The following is a 16334-nucleotide window of genomic DNA, read 5'->3' as shown; positions in this document are numbered from 1 at the left end:
AACGAGTACAGGAAGTAAAAAAAAATCGATTTTTATGCAAAACTGCGGTTTATGACGGGCGCGTTTCAGGCTCGCCGGTTCCGGGTAGAATATTTGGATGCTCTTTTCTACCCGGATCAATACGCGTGTTGGTACGTATGCTTGAACGTGTGCACTGCCCGATATGTTTGCCAGGATTCGTAGTCAGTGAGTATCTTTGGCTGTACGTACGTATATGCAGAGAAGTCCGTAACTCTCGGAGCTTGCACAGCGTGCTGCCGGCAACGCGTCTAGTTTCCGTTTTACTTTCTTTTTCCCTGTATTTTTTTTCATTCCAGCTCTCCCAACAGTGTCCGAAAAATGCATCATTATTGCAAGATGGCGTCCATCTGGCGACAGGGACGGATCGTTAATCATTGACCGGGGATGCGGAATCCTTGCGGGCTGGAGAATCGGGCTTTTATTATCGTAAGGTGGCAGATTTATTGTCAAGGTTTCGCAAGCTTCGCTCTAGCCTCCGACCTTTCATGTTTTAAGGCCGCTAAATGACGGGTCGAGCTTTTCTGGACGCCGTGACCGACGCTTTAAAAGCGAAATATTAACCGCGTGCTTTCGCCTCGACGTCGAATATGATAATACGCGTGTTATCACGTCGATATATCGCGGGATGCCTGAAACCCGCGAAAACTGCCTCGAGACGCGACTCGCGCAGCGACGTTACAACCGCAACCGCCGAAATGAAATTCCCCCGTTTTTGAAGCCGCGGGCATGTTTTTAACCCCACCTCTGGGCTCCGTTCAACCCTCTCAAAGTCCTGCAGCGGCCGGAGAAACGAGCTGTACGATAATGTAAGAAAAAAAAACAATTAGAAAACCCGAGGGAGAGATCTTTTATGCAATTATAATGCTATACGTGTATTGTTATTATTCATTGAAACGGAAAGTCGAATGTACAATGGAAGTAATTTTACTCGGTAATAAAGTTGTACCTACCCGAAACTCTGTAGTAAAATTCATATATCAATTTTCTTCTTGAATACAAAGTTTTTTGGTGCTTCGTTTGTTTAGCTTACTACGTTTTTTTCAGTCAAATAACGGCTCGACATCAATTTAATCTTGCACCGTATCGCAACGGTTACGTAAAGTGAGCGTAATAAAAAAAAATATTATACTACTCGTGCTAAATTTTTTAGTAACAGCCACAAAAGTGATTTTTATTTTTTATTGAGAACTACAAGTTTCAGAATTATGATGACAGGGTGGAAATGTAAGGGAATTTAAAAAGGGTTATCGAAAACCTAGAATTGTCAAAGGGATTTTAATTTGGTAATGAAAAAAACTGAATATATTAGTTTTCTATCATGAGAATAAGAAATTATTTCTCGACATAACAAGCTTACCTTTTTTCGTCGAGAAAACAAATTGGTTTAAACTGACTTTTGTGTACATTACATTTTACTTCAATACGAATTGAATTTGAACCGAATATGGAGCTAATAAACTGAACGATGTAGGTTTTAGTAGACTCACTAGAACTGGGAAAATATTATGGAAAACTACGTTTTAGGTCCTGTAAAAAGTTGGAAATGTAATGGAATTTTGTCCCTGAAAATTTGTGGCCACATAAATTGTGGAAAAGAAATGAAAATATTCAAGGACTGCGTATAACTAACCACAGGACGAAAAGCGCTTCCGACGTTCCGAATCGAGCTCATAACTGTCCCAGATTTTAAATTCGGAGCTAATCTCGCGAGCTTCGTCGCTGGTTTCATCTCGCATCCGATCGGCAGATCGTGCAAAGGACAGACAGGATCGGATACTTATAAGATCGAGATCTGCGAAAGGCGGAAGCTGGGACTCCGATCCCGCGTCAAAGTGGATGAGATTCAAAATAACCTTCGATTCCTTTGAGGTGGGACTGTTCCTCGGCATTGATATCCGCCTAGCTCGGATTTCCACTCGAAGATACGATCCTCGAAGTCTCGCGCTCCGAGCTCTTGGTGACCAATTTAAAAATACATGAGCCCGACTAATGCCTCGGAAACTCTTTGTGCCTTATTCAACGGCTTGATTTTCGATTCCGCGTTAAAAGATTCCTGCGAAACCGCTGCTGCTTGCAGAGAAAAGGGAGAAAATGTATTTCAGGTACCGCGGTTTACATCCGCCCTGCGATTCCGAATGCTAAAATGAAATACGCGATACGGCCGTTGGAATTTATACCTTCATCTGGATCAGCGCCGCCATCTGCGGCGAATATTTTTGCGAAAAACCTATAAATTCATGAATATTTTATTCAACTCCGCAGCGGGTTCGCGGTACGCGCTCATAGCCGAAAGCCTCGTTTCTCTGCAACGTTTCTTTTTCTCTTCATTCGTTTTTTTTTTTTCTTTTTCCCTCTTATTCTTTTTTTTTTTTTTTTACTCTTCTTTCGTTCGCAACGTTTCTTACGACCCGAGCTAAGCCTTTGCCACACGCTCGATACAAAGGCCTTAACATAAGTACCGCGGCGTCGCGACGCCCCCAGGCGCTGCGACGTCGTGACACGAATCGAAATTCGAGCCCTTATTGCGAGAAGCGTCCCCACGCTTCTTGGCCAGGTTCTACGACCGCCATTTCGATCCAACGTCCTTGGTTTACGATAGATCAATCCCTGGCATACGATTGCAAGTGTTATTCGCAGATCTAGGAAACTGTACTTGGATCCTCTCAAGCCTGCACGCTACACTTTTAGAAAAATTTGACTAAACAAATTGTCCCTTGATCCACTTTAAACATGACACTAGTTATTGTAATTTTAACGTTTCAATTGTAATTTCTAATTTTTGTTCACTCAGTAATACATTAAAAAATGGTTTGGTCAACCATAAAATTTTTCTACTCATGCTGGGACATTTTTTTTGTAACCGTGTAACATGTCGCTTCGAACGAGTTTTCGTCTCTTAAGTCTTATTGAATAAGAAATAGAGAAAATCAAGTTAACGATGAGTGGGACGTTCAGACGGCTAAAAAATTTGTCGGAATAAAAAATATGACTGAACGAAGGTTTAAGAAATGTTACGAAATCACGTCAAGTTGAATATAATAATAAAAAAAAGCTTATGTCGTATGAAATCAGACGGGCAAATGCCAATTTGTAACTCGAAACAATCCTTTATTAACAACATCAAAAGCATCACCCGATCCTACTTTTCTTTCACAAAAAGTTCATGGATAAAAAAGAGGGGTCGAAGCCCGCACTATCGGTTCGTTCCATCTTCCGGCAAGGTGGAATATAACGCGCACGGTTCATCGGTGCCGGGCGTTTGTCGCGCCTCTCCGTCGGACCATTGTCAAGAGCTTTGACGCGCGCATCAAGTGACGCCGCGTCGTGCGATAAGCTTCTGTCCCTCCGACGAGACGCAGTCATTGTTCCCGCTTCATTTGGCACCCTGCCTGCCCTGCGACGCAACCGTCCAGGTTACCCTTCCGCCCTCCTGGACCGGCGGGCGAGGACTAGGCCTCCGGACGCATCCTTGAGCTTTCGAAAAGGTCGGACGGAGAGAGCTTTGATCCTTCCGAGCCCGGAGGAGGCTTCGACGGGCTTAATTCTTTTCGTTTCTCAGCTTTATTGCCGAGGCAGAAATCTTGAAGAATGTTTACTCTTTCGTCAAAAGTCTCTATCGGAGGTTCGCTGACGGGAGGGGGACTTCGAGTATCATAATTTTAAACCACCGACAGACCTTCGCAAGCATTTTTCAAAATATTCAATTTTCTGCCGTTGAATCGATCGACTGTTTAAATTTTCGTTCGAATAAAGTGTCTTTACTGATATTATACTGGTCAATAGCGATGGAAAAATTCAACGATTTTTTTTTTCCTTTATTGATTCCGGACACCAATCGTTTGTTTAATACCTAAGCCCTGCGTTGTGATAAAAGAAAAAAAAAACAAATAAAAACGAACAACTTCAGCAATTATTCTAGCCTCGATCCTATGATAATGTAAACTGGAGAATAATTATATATTCACTTCCGCGGTTGGTCCGCGAGTGAGAAAACCAACCCTTCTGACTTCGGAATCTCAAGTCCAACCCAATTATGTTCAAGCGTGTGCCGGCATTAATCATGTGATTCACGGTATATTGTATCTCATAAAAATTACTTACACCTTATGGTAACCCTTCGCTTTCGCCTTAATTTGCGGTCTCGTCCATCCGCAGAGAACAAACTCCGTGCCGACGCTCTTTCCCTCAAGACGTTAATGCGGTGAAGCACGATGACGGTGAACACAGTCCTAAGCGGGTTTCTTCGACCCAAAGTCCGAGCAACAATTTTCTCTCTCTTTCTCTCACTGTGTGTTTTGCCATGTCAGAATTGGCGTCTTTTTCTCTACTCTCTGATCTGAATAGATCACGAAATCATGTAGATAACACGATTACGCGATCTATTTAGATCGAGGCATAATTTGGAAAATAAAAAAGCAAAAAACTTGCGAAAAAAATAGTAAATATTGAGTTCCTCAAAAATCACATTTTGATTCATAGAATCAGTGTAAATTTTTTAAGATTTGATAAAATAGCGTTTCGGTAATTGGTGTCTGAAGAAAATTTTTTTAAAATTCCCTACACTCTCTTGGATTGGTAAGAACATCGTACTAAAAAAAGATCAGAATCGAAAACGGCGAGGTACACGGGCTGCTAATCTGACATGGAATGCCCCATATAGCCTACGTGCATATACATATATATCTCCCTGCGTGGGTTGGTCCTGGCTGTAAACGCTTAATCGATTCTGCTACAGCTTGGGCCTAGTTCTACAGTTCTAGCCGTGCTGCAGCTCGTAAATGATGTAATATAACGTGTGTACGTACAGACAGGGTCGAAAGTGGGACCGACCCTTCCTTCGCACACAACGGCGATGATCGCGACGGTTTTATCGCAATGATCATCGGGACTGAGAGGGTGCCTCGAGGCCATAAGCGCACCGCTCGGCTTCTCAGCTCCGGACTACCCGCAACTACGCAAGACGACACTGCAATCTCCGATCAAATCAACGGCACGTGCTCCCCGGTATACGTACGTACACGAAACACCGGCTGATATACATACATATAAGTGCCGGTAATCTGTAAGGTGTTTTTGTGCCGTTGTTCAACTATAGTTGAGAGATAGTGAAACAGGCCGATTGTACGTGCGTTGGGAGAACAATTCCGAGGTCGAAAAAATGAGTTCAGAATCAGATTGGAAAGCTCGAGATAATTTTAGAGGGTAAGATAATATAATTGCTGAGAAAAACACGTCTTTACAATTGTCGCTGGGGGAAATTAATTGAAAAAATATTGGTTATACTCTTACGAAACGAATCGATCATGAGAATCTGAAACGGTGGAACCAGAATGCTGCGATGAGAACATTTTTATTTTCTATGGTATGGACTATAGACTGTTTGACATAATAATGGTTTCAATATCGTTGGGATAATTAGAAAACTTGAAACATACACGTAACTGGTTAGTATGATTATAGCGACATTGAAATTTGTTTATTTCATTGTCTTGATTTTTTCCGACGAACAAGGATTTGACACCGATTTCTTGTAGTACCAACGCTAAGTCATCGCAAAATTCGCATCAACATACAGTAAGGGTAACGATAACGATGAAAACAGTAACATATACTAGATCTTCTGATTACAGTTACGAAATTCGTTTTCATTTCGTATCCAGAACGACGTATTTTGGATACGATGAAAAATGAAAATTATCCACGCTTGTATATACAGTGACCACGAGCAGAAGCAGCTCTCGATGCGATACAACTTATTTTCCGATTTCTTCACCGGCATAAAAACGACTCGGTGAGTTATTGCCTCTAATATTTTCCCCCCCGAATCGTTGGAAGATCCATCGATTTATAGTCGAAGCAAAGTACCGGCAACTCTCCCATCAGACATCGTCGTCGGCATAATCGCTGGTTTCACTTCTTCCTCCGAGGGTTTTCTCAGCCGTCGGAATCTTCCGGGCACGGCGTAATCGCCGTTTGGATTTCCGAGCGTATCGAAGACCGCCGCAGCAGGTATCCCAGGCAGGCTGGTCTTCCTCTTTCGCAAGCGTTTCCACCCTGCAGGGAAAAGAGCGCTCTACGTATAGGGCGGAGTAAAAGGTTTCGGGGGTGAAATTCGTTGGGGATGTTTTACGCCCCGATGCCTCTGATACGGCCGAGCGAGGGGCAGCGGGTCGCTCATCCTGCGTGGAGGCTGATGTAATTGCAGGGATCGATCGGAGCCCGGGGAACGAAGCCTGAGGGACGCGGCGAGGGAGAGGAATGGTATACAGTCGATTAAAATGCCGCCCGCAACGGCATCGGGAGCTGCGGGGGTGGACGGATGTCTAGCTGTCCCCGACGTCGTTCGACGTCACCTGATGCTGCCGTCGTTGTCCCGTCATTCAGGAGTGAAAGGAACCCCGGTTATTACAGCTGTCTGACGTTCGTTGCGACGTCGAAGAAGAAAGCTCCGGCTCTCTTGATTCCGACTCGACGATACCGGAACATGTACAGACGCGGCTTGGGAATTAAGGATTGGAAATGGTCGAGTGAAGATTTTGAAGGTGTGACAAGTCGAGGGTCCGGTCGAAGAGCTGTAAAGACAGAAATATCGTGTGACGAAGGTTGGAGAGTACGATTCGAGTTCGGGAATTTTTTTCTAAAAAACTTAAACTTCAGTTAAAAAGCACTATTCTTGAAGACTTTGAAGAGATCTCGGTATTAGATTATTTCTGTAACTGAAACCTTGCGTCGTTTCAACAATTATAATGAACCGAGGCTCGTTTGATAAAAAAATACGTCATGTTTCTACTTTGCTTCTCGGTTGATAGAAAAATAAAAAACATGATTTGGGAAACCATCGTGAGTGATGAATAGTGAACCCAATGCCTTCATGAAAAATACTTCATCGTTATTCAAACTCGGATTCTGTATATTTTTAAAGAATTCATTTACGAACAAGATAATCCCTAGTTCATTAAAATCGGTGAAATGATGTGATATGATTGGACGATGGGATCACTTCAATCATCAATAATTGTGCTATTGTAGCTGATATTCGTTATTTTTCAATTTTGCTCCGTGTTGAAAGTACATCGTTTCGACTCAATTCAACTCAATTAGCATCTGTCACACTTTCAAGCCTTCGTTACATCACATTTCTCTCTCGTCAGTTCTTCGACTCGACTGTTTTTTTGAAACATCCTCAAAACGAATAAAGAACCAAAGCATCTGTGAGGGAGGATCCGCCCTTCCACTTTCGAAAACGCCCTCAGTGAGAATAATCTTGGGTTTTTCAGACACGTTTCTTCACCACGCAAGCCACAAATTCCGACAATATCAAGGAATTCGATTCCTTCCTCGAGCTCGATTGACCTCGCGACACATGTCCGTCGCATTTCGCGAATCCTCGCCGATGCGGCAGAGTAAACAGGATGCGGATGATCCGAGTTGCACGATTCAATCGAAGGGGATCAGGGCGAGCCGAAGGCTCACGCGTGTAGATTTCGTCGCCCTGCATCGGCCGAGAGGTGTTGATCAATCTGTAGATGTATTTGAGTAGGGTAAGAGCGTCCCGGGACTAAGCAGAGCAGACAATACCGCTGAATAAACTAGGAAGATTCGCAGAGGTTCGTTTTTCGCTCCGAAGTATAATATTATCTTTCGATTTTCCCTCGCTCAGCCCTGGCTGGGTGTATATGCATATGTATATGTATGTGTATATATATGTATATATATATACTTATGTACGATATAGGTAGGTATATACTTGGCGAAGGGTCTCTGCATGCCGGAACGATTTCTCCTCGTTCCTGTGCGAAACCTTCGGACGATGGGGGAACCGAAGAGCTCGGCAAGGATCTTCTCAAGAAAGCAATAACGAATGTATTTCCGGTTCGTTTCCATTATTTTTCATTTGTTTCGCCGGTGGGGGATTCGAAATTTGAATTATTCATGACGTTCCCATCACTTTTTTCATCCCTCCCATTGATATATGTATATATATATATGTACCTATAGAGCAAGCTCACCCGGAATTCTACCGCTCGAAATTATTGAGTTAATTTTTTTTTTTTCGTCCGGAACGGTCTAATTGTCCATTGATTCGCATCCGATTATTTCCGGTAGTCGAAAGAATTTTCCGAAATATGCAAAAAAGAAAAGTCCGAACCAGTGGGAGGAGGAGGCAACCGAATCGAAACTAACCTCTCAAATTTATTTTATACGCTGCGTTTTACGGAGTGTTTTCACGATATCCCGTTTTGCCGAAAACCGTAAAAAGAATTTCAACCCCTCGAAAGTGACGCTGACAGTATATGTATACGGTACATGTGCCCTAATGTCTGTCCGTGCCGACGTTTGTCCTGGAAAAATGTACGTCACTTTAGTTTTTCACCTGAAGGATGGAAGGACGAAGTGCAAAAATAATGGAACGTCAAAGAAATCCCCGGGTAGACGCGTGTTTGCACTGCCCGAAGTGACGTGGCTCCTGATCATATATTTCGTTTCATTTTACTTCCTTTATACATGTGTGCGTAGACGTATGTAGGTAGGTACACACTCGGTTAGGTAGTCCAATTCATATGCGGGGGATTTAAAAATGCAGAAGACACATTCCTGGGGGTAGAATCGCCAAGACCGCTGCCCAAGTGTTTATATATATATATGTGTGTGTGTGTGTACACCTCTACAACTGTGCAGCTGACCCAGAACCAGAAATGATAGTGTAATTACAATCCCAGGGAATTAAACACGATAAGGAATGTAACGTGGAACAGCTGAGTTGGCCGAAAAAGGGGCAACGAATGCTTTAACAAGAGTAATTAAATCGGGTCACAGGGGTTGGATTCGTGGGTAAAAAGTTTCCTCAGTCGCGAGTCTTGCTTTTTCTCTCTTTATCTCTCTCTCTTCCTTTCTTTTGCGGCTGCAGATTTTTTCGACGCAGCCATCCAGTAAATATTCAAGGGGTCAGGAGTTCTAAACGCATTTTAATGTCGTTAGGGGAGAAGTTTTCTGTAGCAAGAACGTTCATCAGCCTCTTTGCGGCGGGGCAAGGTTAACGGAAGGCTCGAAGAACGAAGTTGCAGACGGGCCAAAGGGGAGCGCGGTTCGGAGAAAAAAAAGTCTTTCCAATCCATAAGAGTTGGATCGTTCAGCAAGCCTCAAAATGGGCACGAGTCTAATGAATCTAGTCGCGATTTTTACCTTCTGGCTAACAGCAGATTGCGTTGGTCAATTTGAGTGGGAATCTATTTTTCAATTTTTATCATCTCACTCGTGACAATTGCAAATGATAATATTTTGGCGACATGACTCGACATCAGCCCGAACAAATACGAAGTGGATCTTTGAATGGAACTGGAAGCGATAAATTCTCTGTTTCGTTTTAACGTTAAAGATTTGAAGTGACCGGTGTTTGACTACCACCGAATCGAAACGATGCCATCCGAGCTTTTAAGCTCTTCACGAAATTTACTCATGTCAAGTTGCTGGGAAATCGGATCTCGGAAATTAACCACATTGCTTTAGTCGCATCGAGAAGCTGCGAGTACTGGACCTCGATCGACACAAAATTCTGGAAAATCTGTAGAGAAATATTTTCTTCGCATTAAGATCACTCGAATGTTTGTATCTAACCGTGAGATATTGCAACCTGTGGAGCTTCGAGCTGAACAAATATCCGGAGAAATTGACCCGTCTTTATCGCTCTCGAAGTCTGTTTTCATATTCTTCAACCAACAGTGATACGGCGACAATTTATTTGTATCGCTACGTCACTTCCGTGTGCTCATTTATCTTACAGACGTGAGTGATAATCGCGCGGGGATTGTTGACTTTGAATGCGTTTCGTTTGTCGACGAAATCAGAAATTTGGAAAGTGAGTCAGTATTATGTCTTGGAAACGCTACAGCTTTACGGTATTTGATCGTATCATTTGATAGGGTATTTCAAATCCAGTCGAATAGTTTGAGAGAAATAGCGGCTTTGATTCGTTTGAATTTAACCAGAAATTTCATCTATGATTTGCAGGCAAATTCATTTACTGACTTTGCTGCAACTGGAAATAGTGATGTCTGTTTTAAATCAGATCATGTTAATGAATCATCAGGCATTTGTAAATTTAACGAAATTGAAAAGCGTTTTTTGCACCAATCAGCGTCATCGCATTTTCGAGAGTAGAAAAATTAAACGAACGTATTTACAAAAATGCCGTGTTCCGATTTTAGAAAGAATATCAAATATCCGAAAAAATTAATTGATCTTCATCTATCCGGAAATGAATTGCAATTTTTTGGAATCGATAATGAATCGACACTGACCCACCGGTACCTGAACAACAATAATTTGCATTATGTTTCACTAAATCCATCACAATCTTCAGTCACCCTCGTGGACGTGAGTAACAATCGATTGTAAATTATTGCTTTCGAATGTGCAACCACTTCCAATGTTTTCAAAGGACATTATCGCGGTTATGATTCAACCGATACTTGGAATTGGAATCCAAAGTTATGTTTTGGATATTCTACAGCTCTCAAATACTTGATTGCATCCTCTAATAAAATATCGCAAATCACGCTGGATGCTTTCGTAGGAATACCTGCGTTGATTCACGTAGATCTGTCTAACAATCTAATTGATAGCAATGTCATGAATAAAATGTTGTAAGATAAAATATGTGATTAAAAAAGAGTTTGAAATAATTGTGACTCATCCCTCGAACAATCAACTGAAGTATTCAACTCCTCTTGACCGCGTTACTGCGGAATTCATCAGACATTTTCTAAACTTGAGTAACAAAAATCATCTGCGAGTGTGTTTAGAAATATAGAATATTAATTTTTTGAACCTACCAAGTTCGCATAAAGGCAAAAGGATGAAACCAGCTTGGAAATCGAGATAAAGTGAGCAGCGTACACTTTACAGGTTTGCGTTATTCCGCGTTGAGAGCAGTACTGAGGGTACCGCGGATGCGAGAGAATAGCGAAGGTAGACAAAGAAAAATAAACATAGAGACTACGGAAGTAGAACATAATAGAGAAAGACAGATATAGCAACAAGAGTGCCAACGAGACTTCAAATTTTCGAACCGATGAGGTACACGTTACAGATAATATTTTGGCGACGTGACTCGTCAATTCGAATGTAAAGCAGATCTTTGACCTTTGATTCCGTTCTTAAACAAAATTCAGTTGGCTGGGATGCAAATCGAATTCCATGTATAGCTATATTACCATTCCTGCCACGGCGGAGCTTCGTTATCCATCGAGTTGTACAGTGACCAGCAATCTGACACAAGTACATCATGGTAAGTCAAGAGATTGTTTTTGGCGGTACAAAATAACCAGCGTATTAGTGATTAAGAATTCTCCCAATAAGTTTTTATCAAATCGTACTTTAGGTCGTCACTGTATAAGTATTTCTTACACTCTTACGAATATTACAGTTCCTAAGTCACGGAATTATGGATTGCAAATTATAAACAATGGGTTATAATTTTTAAACACATTTACATGAATTTATTCTCCCCCCAGAAATTGGCCGTAACTGAGTGTAGAATACAGTATGTATTAATATATATTAAAAGTTGTCTATTTTGGGAAACATCTGTACTTCAGTCATTCGTATATATAACTCGTAAGGAAATACAGAATGAACATGAAATATTTCCGCTCGGAATTATCTCTGTTATCAAACAAGTCCTCAGTTATCTGTTGGCAGTTTTCATTCTATTTATCATTGTATATTCTTTGTGAGAATTAATTCGTCTTAAATCTCAGTTGGATAATCATTGTAAATCGAGTGTAACATTAGCTGTTCCACATTTTCGTGTGGATTGTCGTTTATATTATACACGGGTTTTGCATAATTAAGCATCGATATTTCAACATATCAATAATTTTGTGAGAAGAAAACAAGGAACTACAAATGAAAAAACGGTCGTACTGCTTAAAAGCAAATGTGCAAAATTCATTGTGTACAAAGAAATGTTGCGTTGACAAAGAAAAAAAAATGTAATCATGTTGTTCAGTAAAAATAAATATTATCTGTACTAGTTACGTGTTCTTATGGAAATATCAGGCTGCAACGCCTTTGACATTTACCCTCATTGATACATATTTATATAGACCGATTGGCCATAATCGAATAAGTCAGCTTGACTGCAGAACAATAAGACTCGCTACCATGATAAATGCTGATTATTTATTTATTTGCAATCATCAGCGTCGTCGCGTTATAGAGGGTCAAAACTAATTCCCTGGCGTAAAACAAATTCTTAGCGTTTCAATGATACCAATTTTATCGTTCGGTTTTTCTTTTATGTAAAATTAAGAATCTGGTGGTCGTGTGGAAATGAAGCGTTTGGCAGCAAATTTTATTTCATGTTACTGTTCAAAGCGATAATCTGCAGTGTTTATTACTACGTTACAGTAGCAAACCTCTGATAATCACGAGAATATTTCCAGTCATGTTTGTGATAATTATGAAATCTTCCAATTTTCGTACACAGAATGAAACGTTTCGGAACTATTTTAGGAGTATTCAAAATTTTGTGTCGCATTTCAAACATTTTTGAAATGTCGCTGAAATGTTTCGAACATCGATTTATGTTTGACATATTTCAGAAACGTTATTTGAATCATCACAAATATCGTACTACCGTTTTCATACTGGTGGAACCTTTTAGAAACACAATATCACAAAAAATATGTTATTAAACCTTACACAGATCTGCAACGTGGTAATATTTTCGAAATGTTTTAAAAATATTATACGCTGCGTGCTGGGAATAAATTCCGTCGCCCATCTGAAGATAGAACGCAAGTTGTACGATTTTTATCTTATTTTATTTTTTTAATTTTTTTTTTGCAACTTTTTCCCATCTTGCACTTATCATACTGATTAGCAAGCTTGTTACCAAGCCAATCGTTCGCACAACATTGTATTCTCTCACAAGAATATGATAGAACATTGAACTTTGATACTTACCTATATTTGTGCTCACGCACTGGTCTCAATAATATCTGGTGGTTTTGTTGGGGGAAAAGGTTATGTATATACCGCTGCTGTCGAGAGAATTCTTCATTGTCCATTGAAGTTGCCAGTTAGAAACATCATGGTGAGTACAGATCATTCTTTTGTTGATAAGTATATCGAATAATCCAAGCAGGGCTTAGCAAAAGACGTTCAGTAAATGGCATCGGAATAGTCTGATGCGGAAAAAGGTCTTTCATTGTTCGCGATGCTACTCAAATAGTATTAAGTAACAACTAAATTTGAGTATGGTATTGGAAAGTAAGAATTATTAACAATTAATGCAAGATATCAAGTTTAACTTGACAAAGCTTTTTTAATCATTCATAGCAGATTTAGCATTGGGTCACAGTTCCTCTTTTACACGCGTTCCGTCCGAAATAATCAATGTCATTCTTACCGATGTGCTTCTCGTCGTTGAACTTTGATTTTTAGCTAATATTACCCCAAATCCGGTATTATTGTTTCTGTTATTGTATCTAACACCATTTTTAAACTATCACTAGACCCTGCTGCAAGCACCACTCGTCGTCGTCATTTTATTCATCGGATTCATTGACTGCATTCGCGACTTTAAGCTGCCGGAAATCAACGATCCAGCTCACAGGCCGTGGAAAGACAATGAATCACCTGATACGAACTGGATCTCGCTCGAGAGCATGGGGATCGCAGCTATAAATACGCCATTTCGTTTCAACGTGCCCGATTTGAAGTGGCTGGTGGTTGATAAAAACGGAATTGCAACCATACCATCGGAAACCTTCAAGTTTTTGCCGAACTTGACTCACATCAGTTTCGTGAGTAACAGGATCACTGGAATCGACTCCAATGCCTTCAGCCACCTCGGAAAGCTACGGGTACTGGATCTCGATAATAATTATTTTGAAAACAGTCTGGAAGAAGATACTTTTGACACGTTGAACTCACTTGAAAGGTTGTATCTGAGAAAATGCCATCTTTCGATTTTAGATAGAATCAAATATCCGAAAAAATTAACCGATCTTCATCTATCCGGAAATGAATTGATATTTTTTGAAATCGATAGCGAATCGACACTGACCCACCTGTATCTAAACAACAATAATTTGCATTATGTTTCACTAAATAACTCACAATCTGAACTCACCCTCGTGGACGTAAGTAACAATCAATTGAAAATTATTACTTTCGAATGTACAACGACTCACAAATCAATTTTCAATAGATATAACACGCTATATTTAACCAATATTGTGAATCCGCATTCAAAGTTATGTCTCGGATATGCTACGGCTCTCAAGTACTTGATTGCATCCTTTAATGAAATATCGCAAATCACGCCGGATGCTTTGATAGGAACACCCGCGTTGATTCACGTAGACCTGTCTAACAATCTTATCAACGAAGTGCAGGCAAATTCATTTACCGACTTACTGCAGTTGGAAAATATAATGTTAGATTCGAACAAGATAACGCAGGTGAATCATCGGGCGTTTGTCAATCTCCCTAATTTGAAAACGATTTCATTGACTAACAATCAGATTAATGACGTCGACGAAGATGCGTTCACTAAGCTAAACTCTAGGGCGAATGAGGTTTATTTGTACTTGGATAACAACGAAATAGACACTCTGAGGAGCGGCTCGTTCCGAGGCATAAAAGGTTTGAAGCATGTAGGCTTGAGCAACAACAGAATCAAAACGATTTTGAGTCAGGCCTTCGTAGACCTCCCGAATCTTGAGAGCGTAGTTATAGAAAATCAGTCGCAAGGTCAGAGAACGGATCGTGCGACACACCTGGATAGAATATCTCTGCCGAAGGAAGAGGTGATAGCGTCGAATGCCTTTTGGAATTTGTCAAATTTAACCTCAATCGTCATTAGAGGTAACGTATTCGCTGATATAGAAGCTCAGGCGTTTAGCTCGCTGCCGAAGTTGAAAATTCTGGATTTGTCTAACAATAGCATAGAAGTTATTTCCGGCGAAGCTTTCGACGAGCTTCCTAAACTCGAAAGCTTAAACCTGGGAGTTAACTTAATATCGACGGTCGAACCTGACATTTTTCCGAAACAACTACAACGCTTGGATTTGTCTTGGAACCCTGTTTGCGAAGATATTGATTGCTGGCAGATCAGAGAACTTCACCAGCTCGTTGAGCTCAATCTGACTGGTATAATCGATAACTTAAATATCGGCAAATTCGCCGAATTGCCAAAACATTTGACCATTTTAGTGGAGAAACCGGACGGACCGCACCATTAGCGGATTCTTATTCTCGTAACCGATTTTATTAAACCCTGTCATATGTAATACATGTATAATCCTATACTTTCTGTCGATAAGCATGTAACTCTTAAAAGACGTCGCAATTGTAACATTTCTTGTTTGAGTAACCGTTATTGTTGTAAATAAACACCGATCAAAAGAATCACCTGCAACCGATAGCAATGTTATGAATTTGTCAAATAAAAGAGTTTGAAAAAAGTCTGATTTATCCCTCGAATAATTAATTCATTTATCCAACTTCTCCCGACCGCATTACTGCGGAATTCATCGGACATTTTTTAAGCTTGAGCAACAACAATCGACTGCCGATGAATATTTTTTCCTCACAATGTAAAAAAAAAAAGCTCGCCCGACGTACGTTCCTCCAATTCGCAAGTCCGCGTGGCAGACGAATTCTTTGCAGTTTATTCAAAGCACTTCCCTAAAGAATAGCCGTACAAACGTGTGACTTTTTTCAATGCGCTATGCGGTCTTTGAAGTTTTTTTTTTATATTCTCCGGCGCCTATCTGTACGTACATCCCTTGCTCGAGTATCTTGGATTCTATACGTGCTCCTCTTGTGACTTGAAAAAAAGACAACTTGATATCTCTCGAGCAGCATCGAAAGTTTCAGATCTTTAAAGTGGGTCACTGAAGCGAACAAAGTTCTTGCGGGAATCCCAGGTCACTGCAGTTCAAGTAACTTGTTCGATGCACGATCGATCTTTACGAAACGATACGAAACGTAGCTGATTCTGTCACTCGCTGGGCGCCTCCAACACCGATCTGAAACCTAATCAAAAGTACTTCCCGGGGTTTTAAGATACTTAACAGAGTGGTCGCGGTTCATTGCTGCTTATCAAGTTTTTGTGTTATCTCGACTTTTGAACCCAAGATAACTACAATTGCTACGGAGTCAGAGGGTGTTCTGAGATTACGTGGAAATTGATCCAAGTAGTCACGCATGCTGGGTACCTATTCAACTTGGGAATTCACTCGCAACGAATACGTACATTGACGCTTATATTTTCAAACGGATAACTTACCGCTAATTTT

At 40.8% G+C, this 16334-nt stretch overlaps 1 protein-coding gene across 1 annotated transcript in view; it reads right to left on the bottom strand.

Moving 5' to 3' along the window:
* The window catches only part of LOC107225156 (chondroitin sulfate N-acetylgalactosaminyltransferase 1), a 65532-nt gene that overhangs the window by 47846 nt on the left and 1352 nt on the right, over window positions 1-16334 (bottom strand). The gene's annotated exons all lie outside the window — the stretch shown is intronic.

Source organism: Neodiprion lecontei, chromosome 1, assembly GCF_021901455.1.
Source record: "Neodiprion lecontei isolate iyNeoLeco1 chromosome 1, iyNeoLeco1.1, whole genome shotgun sequence".
NCBI lineage: Eukaryota > Metazoa > Arthropoda > Insecta > Hymenoptera > Diprionidae > Neodiprion > Neodiprion lecontei.
This window is presented reverse-complemented; position numbering and strand designations above follow the sequence as displayed.